Source organism: Pseudorca crassidens, chromosome 1 (genome assembly GCF_039906515.1).
Source record: "Pseudorca crassidens isolate mPseCra1 chromosome 1, mPseCra1.hap1, whole genome shotgun sequence".
NCBI classification, from domain to species: domain Eukaryota; kingdom Metazoa; phylum Chordata; class Mammalia; order Artiodactyla; family Delphinidae; genus Pseudorca; species Pseudorca crassidens.
The window spans coordinates 11,930,970-11,940,289 of NC_090296.1; the positions used below are offsets into that span (position 1 = coordinate 11,930,970).

The following is a 9,320-nucleotide window of genomic DNA, read 5'->3' on the forward strand; positions in this document are numbered from 1 at the left end:
GCAGGTAGCACACAGCCCTCAGTTATAGAAGCAATGTTGTCCCCACCACTAGGTAGAAGTGGGAGGTTTTCTAGGTGGACTTCTCCTCTGTCTCTATGCTTTCAGTTATTCAGAGGCTTTTTTCAAGTATTACGGATTTCTTGGAAATACCATGTTTCATTTGATTCAAGTTCAGAATTTTCTGTGATTTCACTGGGGCATTTCTGAGAGATTTCATTTTACAATTTGAGCAAAAAAGTAACTTGCACAGGGGTCTCCAGAGGAAGTTCAGCATTCCAAACACAGGGACCCAGCAACTGGAATGAATCAGTCACTGGAAGGGCTGTGGTCCGTCGGTGAGAGACCCAAATGCACCCCAAGATTCACAGGCCTCCAAGTGTCAGACACCGGGCTTAGATTCAAACTCAGGAGCGTTAATATTTTTCCATTTGAAAGGGAAATGGAGTCATGATCTAGAGTCTAGTTTTCCAAAAAAAACATGCAAAATAGAAAGTTTTCCAATTTCCGTTTTTTAAAATCACTATTTAAAATTTTAACTTTAATCATTTCACTAATAAGTCCCATCCCAGCATTTCACCCTTTGTGCCTCACTGTGGCATTTCACCCTTTGTGCCTCACTGGGGCAGTTCTCTTTTTATATTTCGTAACCATCTTAGGTTTAACTGTGGAATATCAAGATAAAATAAAACCTAAGGTTTCTGAAGGTGAGCTTCCTCAAAATCTAAAACAGGAAATTGGGTAAGTCAACTTTCACTTCTGTTCTTGTGGATTCCCCTGGAAGGGTGAGTTCAGGCCAGCTTCCCTAGCTACTTGGGGCCTTACCTCTCCTCACTGCATTAAGGAATAGTTCTTGAGTCCACTCTTCCCAGAGTTTGGGAATGTGGAGCAGCAGATAAAGCAGACAGGATACCTATTCTCAGAAGCTTTAAAGTAGGAAGAGACTTCCCTGGTGGTCCAGTGGTTAAGAATCTGCCTTCCTAATGCAGGGGACGCGGGTTTGATCCGCGGTCGGGGAACTAAGATACCACATGCCGCGGAGCAACTAAGCCCTCCCAGGGCAACTAAGACCCAACGCAGCCAAAAAAAACCAAAAAAACAAAAAACAAAAACTATCTAGAGAGACAATTGGAACAGTACATAGCAATAGGAGGTTACTGTGGCTGAGGGGAAGTCTGGCTTGACATGGCCCAGGAATGAATGGGAGGAGAAACACACTGGATTCACTGCAAAGCACTTTATTTTTTTTTCCTGTAATCAATGAGTTAAGTATTGTTTTCTTTAATTCTCTGTGAATCACCTACTATTATTAGTGCATTTTACAAATGAGAAAACCAAAGCACAGAGATATCAAGTGACTTGTCCAAGGTCACACAGCTAGTAAGTTGGCAGAGCCTGAGTTCAAACCCAGGCATTGTGGCTACAGAGCCCAAGTTCTCAACCACGGTGTTGTACTGAACACCAGAAAGCATGGTGGCCCAGGCAGGGGGACCATAGTGTGCAGAGAGTGGAGGTAGTTACAAGCATGGCATTTACTTGTTCAAACATTTATCCAATAAGTAAGCAACTTCTACCTGCCAGACCCTGCTAGGCCCTGAGGTGACAGGAATGAACAAGACAGTCACAGCCCCACCCATAAGAACGTTAGGGTCTCAAGGAAGAAAAGACATCGTACCATTACAGAGGTAAGGTTGGGGGTCTTACTGGTCCTGGGATTGGGAAGGCTTCCATGTGGAAGTGACCTTCAAAGTGCAGGGGAAGGTGGAGTCATGGGGCTAGGAGGGGCGGGTTTCCTGGGAGGTTTCGGGGACGAGGCAGAACCTGAGGCAGGCGGTCCTGAGCACTGGGGAAACCGGTGTGGGCTGGGACAGAGGGTTGAGCCCATCTTGCCAGCCCTTCCAGGGCAGGCCAAGGATTTTGAAGTTGATCCCAACAGGATCAACGGGAAACTGCTGTAGGGTTTTAAGCAGGGGCATAAATGTAATCAGATTTGCATGCTGCACATCACTGGATTGAGGCAGAGCAGGAATGCGTCAGGAAACCAGGCGGGAGGCTGCAGAGAACAGAGGAATATGGTCAGGAAGTGATATCTGCAGGACTTGGGCATTGCTTGGACGTGGGGAGAGAGCGGGAGGCGTCAGATCTAGGGGAAAGACCATGAGTTTAACGTTGCTTGTGTTCACTTGGTGATTCCATGTAAGCTGGGAACTCAGAAGCAAGGGGCCAAGCTGGAGGTGCCAGGTGGGAATTGTCCACATACGTGGGTGGCATTGAAAGCCTCGGGAGTAGATAAGGTGACTTAGTGGGGAAGGTTTAAAGATGAAAAGAGAGCCTAGGAATGAACTCTGGAGGAACTCTGACCTTTCTAGGTCAGCTTGAGGGAGTTGCTGACCAAGGGCGGGCTACCAGGTAGAAAGAGAACTAGTGTGGTACTCAGAAGGCCAGGCAGAGGCTGTTCAAAAAGGACGGAATGTGATCTTCAGAATTTATAAAGTGAAAGGAGTAAAAAACAAAACAGGGCATATGGACGCTCCCACTTGTGGAGCAGACAAGAAAAAGGAGCTACATAATAAACTTGTATATTCATAAAAACGTCTGCAAAGACCTATGAGGCAGGACTGCCTCTGGAGAGAGAAGGGCATTGTAATCGGGTGGGGGGAACTTAGCTGTATACTTTTTGTACTGGTTGAATTTTTAAATTACCTGCATGTATTACTTTTTCAAGTTAAATGTTAAGAGATGAAGGATCAATTCCACCCCTCCCCAAAAGTTAACTCAGTGGCTGCTGCTCGGAGATTTTGGAAAATCAGGCTCAAAAGATGCTTTGGGTCGGCACCATGGAGAAGGTGAGTGAGGTTGGCAAGAGCGGTTTGGTGGCGGGATAGGGAGAGAAGCCAGGTGGGGTCGGGTTGGTGCGGGAGTCTGCGTGGGAGATGAGGCGATGGCCTGGGTGAGGAGCTCAGGGTGGAGAGGCGCGTGGAGAGCACGGAGGCTGGGGCAGTGGTGAGGTATTGGGAGTCATGGCCAAACCCCCTTCTTCATCTCCACACGTCCCTCATGAGAGACTGTCACACGCCCATGTGCAGTCCAGCTGGGGTCTATCCCCCATGGAAGAGGAGGAGGCCAGCTCAGCATAATTTGTTCTTAAAAGACTCTTAGTTCCGGGAATTCCCTGGCGGCCCAGTGGTTAGGACTCCATGCTCTCGCTGCCGAGGGCCCAGGTTCAATCCCTGGTTGGGGAACTAAGATCCCACAAGATTTGCGGCACGACCAAAACTAAAAAAGACTGTTAGTTCCTAATCACAACTACTTTCTCCAAGTATCAGAAATCATTCAGGGACTTACCTGGTGGCCCAGTGGTTAAGAATCCGCCTGCCAATGCAGGGGACACGGGTTTGAGCCCTGGTTTGGGAAGATCCCACATGCCGCAGAGCAGCTAAGCCTGTGCGCCACAACTACTGAGCCCGCGTGCCACAACTACTGAGCTTGCGTGCCACAACTACTGAGCCCATGTGCCTAGAGCTTGTGCTCTGAAACAAGAGAAGCCACCACAATGAGAAGCCCATGCATCGCAAAGAAGAGTAGCCCCCGCTCGCCGCAACTAGAGAAAGCCCGCGCGCAGCAACAAAGAGCCAATAAAGCAAAAGATGAATAAATAAATAAATTTAAAAAAATCATTATCTGGGCTTCCCTGGTGGTGCAGTGGTTCAGAGTCCGCCTGCCGACGCAGGGGACACGGGTTCGTGCCCCGGTCCGGGAAGATCCCACATGCCGCGGAGCAGCTGGACCCGTGAACCATGGCCGCTGAGCCTGCGCATCCGGAGCCTGTGCTCCGCAACGGGAGAGGCCACGACAGTGAGAGGCCCGCGTACTGCCAAAAAAAAAAAAAAAAAAAAATCATTATCTATGTCTTTAAAAAAAAAAAAAGAAATCATTCAGCAGTAGCAGGAGTTCATTTTAGAATCCTCTAGGGAGGGGCTTCCCTGGTGGTCCAGTGGCTAAGACTCCGAGCTCCCAATGCAGGGGGCCCGGGTTTGATCCCTGGTCAGGGAACTAGATCCTGCATGCGGCAAGTAAAGATCTCAGATGCAGCAACGAAGATCCCACACACTGCAGCTAATACCTGGTGCAGCCAAAATAAATAAATAAATGTATTTTAAAAAACCTCTGGAGAACCCCAGTGAAGGTCCCTGTCCTTAGTTGCCAGAACCTGCCATCCCATCCCCCTTGTAACAGGACCAAAGCAGATGAACTGAGACATTGGTCATTTCTAGTATTTGTCATCTCTCCGATTGACAGTAACATGACAACTCCCCGGAAGGGACCCTCACACTCCCCAGACCCCCCCAGACCTTTGCCTCCACATTTGCTTATTTGTCCGAGTTTGAGGGACGCTCCCTTCACAGAAAGTATGGAAGTGAATCGTGGGTCTGCTCACCATCATCCGCTAAGCCTACATTAAATGTCCCAGCTCCAAACGCAGCTTTACACTTGACAGTGATGACGACACTGGGCCCATGGGCCTCACCTCGGTCTTGACTTCACCTCAAGGACCCACTGACATGTCCCTTGTCTGCACACCTTTTGCCCATGGGCTCCTTTTTATTTGGTCTCCAAACCCCCAGAGCTCACCGTTCCGAATAGCCTCAGATGCCGGCCATGAGCCTTTGCGTCAGCATCAGAGTTAAGACGTCCTCCTCTGATGTCTTCCCAGTGGGTGAGCCTCACATCTTGCAGAGCCTTGGATTTGGGGCCAGCGTCACTTGTCTGTAAATTTCGAGGCATCTGCATCCACAAAGTCTGGTGTCCAAGCATGTTTGTGACCACTGCTGGATGGTGGCCGAGCTTGGGAGAGAGTGAGGAAGCCGAGACCAGAAACCCCGAGGGAGGAAGGGCTCGTGTTCCAGAGGGAGACTTGCCTAGCAGGGACCGTCACCGGGCGCCACGAGGAGCCTACGGGTCCTCATCCTTAAATGGGGTGACAGTAGTTCACAGAGTTCACGGAGTGAGCTTTGACTGTGGACTTTTAAGTATTTTGCCACATAATCCTCGAGTCACTCTGAGTCTTCTCCCCATTCTCAGGTGAAGAAGCCCCTCAACACCCCTGGCAGGCCTGCTGTGAGGGTCTGTGGGCAGCTGTTGCCTTTCGCACTCTCCTCCTGAAATCCCTCACCTTAAACCCACGTAAACATCCTCCATTTCTGGAACCTTCCATCAGAGGAACCAGATACCTCGCCACCCTCTGTGACCAAACTAAAAACATTTGTCCTTCCCATTTCTCCACATTCTGAACAGATCCACCCAAACTCTGGTTAGTCCAGGTGTGGATGGCCCTGAGAGGCCCGAGTGCCCCGACTTCCCAGCATCCCCCCGTGGCTTCCAGGACTGTGCCCTTCACAGCGATGGGGTCCGTCGTCCCCCTGGACCTGCTGTTCCTGCTCTCCCAGGTCGCTTGCACAGCCCCCTGGATTCCCAGACCGTCCCCCAACCCCATCAGCATTGCCCACCTTTCCTGCATGCTTCCCCCACCTTCCCACTCTCTCCTCTCCTGCCTCTTGCCTTAGCTGAGGTCCAGCCCTCCTCCCGCCCTGCAGGCCTCTCCCGAGAACTGGCGTCTCGCACTTTCCACACTTGAGGGTCAGGATAGGCAGTGTGTGGCGGCCCCCCTGTAACACCCCTAGCACCTCTGCAGCCCCTGCCGTCTGGCTATCCCACTCTCAGCTCGTGACCGTTACGCTGTCACTCGTTTCATACCCCGAGGCCTTGTCGCAGCCTCGCTGTTGTCCTCTTGTTCCAGGCCCGGCCATCAACCTGGGTAGCGCCGGGGACCATCTCCAGCTACCTGCTCTTCTATTCCCCTCCCACTGACTCTGTGAACTTTCCCCTTGTCCCCAGAAGGGCTCCACCTTTGAAACCTTAGCTCACTTCCTGCTCAGGCCACTATGTCCCAGATGCCCCTCCTGTCTTCCTCTGGAACCTCTGACCTCTGGCCTCCTTGCTCCCCTCTCAAGGACAGCCCATTGTCCCTAGGTGTTGGCCTCCTCAATTTGCTTACCTTCCCACCAATTTTCTGGCCAAACTCAACAAACAATGGACATGTCCATCTCCTGGGTCTGGACCCAGCTTTGGGGGACAACTGAAGACAGTTGTACAGCCACAGTCCCCATGGTCCCCACGGTGCCCAGGCTTCTGGCCTCAGTGCCCAGGCCAGCTGAGTCAGCCCTCACCCAGCTCCTGGCCACTTTCCACCCTAGCCTCCTCTCACGGGGGCCACCCTCCAGCTCGCTCCTCACGCCTGGACCTCGTGGGCAAAATACGCTGCCACCGTTTCCCTCGTCCTCTCTTCTGTGATACTCCTTGTGGGTGAAGGCACCACGCTCTCCGCTGGGGTCGCCATCCGTTCCCAGCCTCTCGCCTGGGGACGCTGCGCTGGGGTCGTGTTTCTTGGAAGGCGTATGAAACCCTCCCTGGAGTGGTTTAGATGCTGCAAGACAGTCCAATTCTGTCATGTAAGTAGAAGTGAATTTACCAAAACAAAACCCAGAAGAGTCAATGTCCCTCCTATCCCAGGGCAAAATACGACATCCTGTGATTTATGCAAAAACTATTGGCATCTTCCATCACTTCTGCTCCAAGAATGTTTTTGGCCGCGCCACACAGCATGCAGGATCTTTGTTCCCCGACCAGGGATCAAACCTGTGCGCCCTGCAGTGAAAGTGTGGAGTCTTAACCACTGGACTGCCAGGATAGTCCCTGCTCCAAGATTCTTAGCTGTTCCTGGTGCCCCACTTGAATGAGGGCAGACTGTGGAATGAAATGAGCTGGGAGTCACCCCTGGCAAGCTATGGACCCCCGGTTTCTCAGAGCCTCAGTTTTCACATCTGTAAAATGGGGACGGACAATCATACTCTTCAGGCTGCTGTGGGTGGGTGAATGAGATCAGGCGCGCAAACGCGTGCAGCCCGCAGCTGTGCAGTCACCTGACAGCGGGGCAGGCGGCCCCCAGGTTCCAGCCCTTTAACCATGAGCTGGAAGGACAGTCCCTGACCTCGCGGAATTAACCATTTAGTGGGGAGGACAGATACTAAGCAAATAAACTCACGAATATGTCATCACTAACAGGGCTAAGTGTTGTTACGAAGTGACGATCTGAATATTAGCCACACGGCAGTGTCTCTCCATCCATAATGAAGAGGTCGTGGAGGGGAGGGGAGGCGAGGCTGGGCAGGAGACAGCCGGAGGCCTCCGTCACAGCAGCTGACCTGAGAATGGAATCAGTGGCTGGCTCCACAGCTTTGTGAAGAAACTGGTGGGGAAGGTGTGTCTGTCATTCTCAGCAGCTTCTCTCTCCTCAGCTGCTGCCCCATTTTATTCACAGCTCCAGGCCTGAGGGAGCAGAGAGCCTCTTCCCTCGCGGCTGGGGTGCTGTGACCCCAGCGTAGTCTCAGGGAATGGCCTGAGCGGCACCTGCGGCCCAGAGAACGTAACAGCCGGGGCACAGGCCATGACTCCAGACCCCAGGCGGCCTCTCTCGCTCCACAGGTGCTGCTCAGGGTGGAATGAGACAAACGGGTCGCTTGTTGTGATGGCTGATTTTCTGTGTCAACTTCACTGGGCCGTGGGGTGCCCAGACATTTGGCTAAACGTCATCCTGGTGTGTCTAGGAGAGCGTTTCTGAGTTAGATTAGCATTTGTACCTGCAGTCTGAGTAAAGCAGATGAGCCTCCCAGTGTGGTGGGCATCATTCAGTCCATTGAGGGCCTGAATAGAACAAAAAAGCGGAGGGAGAATTTACTCTCTGCCCGTCTGAGCTCGGACACTGGTCTCCTCTGGCACTAGGACTGACGCTTACTTACATCATCAGCTCCCCTGGTTCTTGGACCTTCGGGCTGGGACTGGAACTACCCCAGTCTTTCCTGGGTCTCCAGCTTGCAGACAGTAGATCATGGGACTTCTCAGCCTCCAGTCATGTGAATCAATTCCTTGTTTTATAGATACATAGAGACACAGAGAGAAAGAGAGAGAGAGAGAGAGATGGGTGTCTATATCCGCTATTGGTTCTGTTTCTCTGGAGAACCCAATACAGCTGTAGAACTTTTCAATTTGGCTCATTTAACTACAGGTCAGCTGCATCCAGGAGCCTTAAGGCCCGAGGCAGAGGCAAGAGAGGGAAGCCAGGAGTCGGGGACGTGAGTGGGAGAAACAGAGTAGCACAAGCCACAGGCTCCAACAGGAGGACAGATGGCTGAGGAGAAACCCAGCCATCTCCAGGGGGATGCAGTTGAGGCAAAGTTAAGCGGGGGCAGCCAAGGAGTCCCTGGGAGAAGACCAGAACAAAGATTTGGATGGGAGGCCAGTGGAAAAGTCCAGAAGTATCCAGACTTTTTCCACAGGAAAAGGCACCAAGACTGGGAGAGCAGGGGACGAGTGCCGTGTGCAGTAGGGGGCACTCTGTCACCAGAAGTGCTCAGAAGCAGGAGCTAGAGGACCGCAGAAGTGTTCCCTGCTACGGAAGTCTACGCGCTGTATGAGCTTCAGACAAGACTAATCCAGGAGCTCAGTGCGCGCATCACCGAGGGCCTGGTTTTCTCTCCCCTCCACCTTCCAGGCCGTTGGCTTCTCCTAAGCCGGGCTCCACAGGGCTCACAGGATTTCTGCCCACAGCTGAGAGAGAAGACCAAGGCGCCTCAAGTCACCCGGCAGGGAAGGGGAGGCATTGCCACCAAGAGCATGGAGGCATGGAAGCCCGGTGGCCAAGACCAGCGCTGGTCCCCTCTGAGCATCACCCACGAGGGAGGGACCCCTTCCCGAGAGGTGAGGCCGGGTGACTTCTCAGATCCCTTCCAACCTAGGGATCCTGTGACTAAGTATGGAACACAACCCGTCTAAGGCCCAGTGGTTCGGGGCACAAGTGAGTAGAGTATGGCTTTGGCCCCGTGCCAAATGCCGGATGCCCCTCAGGCCAAAGCTCGTGCCTGGCAGCCACTTCCAGGTGAGCTGACTGGGAGGCAGCCTCACTGGTTCCCGGGAGCTCTGCTGGGTTGGCTTCCTGTGCTCCCCACAATCCCCAGAACACACTCACCCTCCGTGGGAGCTTCACTAGGTCACTGCCAAGGTCCGTCTGTCACTGGGGCTGCTCTTTCAATTTTCTTGCAGTCCACTAGGGTCCTCTGGGGGAGCTGGGAGAACTGCTGTTTCCCTGTAATCCTGCGTGTTCAGAGATGCGGGCAGCTCCAGGCCTACAGAGAGCACTTCATTCACTTGTGCTTAACTCACCACGGGTGATGACCTCAAGTGTGACTCATTTCCAAGGAAGCGAGAGC

At 52.5% G+C, this 9,320-nt stretch overlaps 1 long non-coding RNA gene across 2 annotated transcripts; it reads right to left on the bottom strand.

Moving 5' to 3' along the window:
• Window positions 1-3,916: 3,916 nt before the first annotated feature.
• LOC137223806 (uncharacterized) lies at window positions 3,917-9,230 on the bottom strand. 2 transcript variants are annotated; one of them, XR_010943085.1, is made up of 4 exons: window positions 9,080-9,230; window positions 7,854-7,979; window positions 7,695-7,758; window positions 3,917-7,259 (listed from the first exon to the last, which is right to left on the bottom strand). It is a non-coding gene; the product is annotated as an uncharacterized lncRNA (long non-coding RNA). The 2 variants fall into 2 exon arrangements; XR_010943096.1 differs by having other exon boundaries at window positions 7,850-7,979.
• Between the last annotated feature and the right edge of the window lie 90 nt (window positions 9,231-9,320).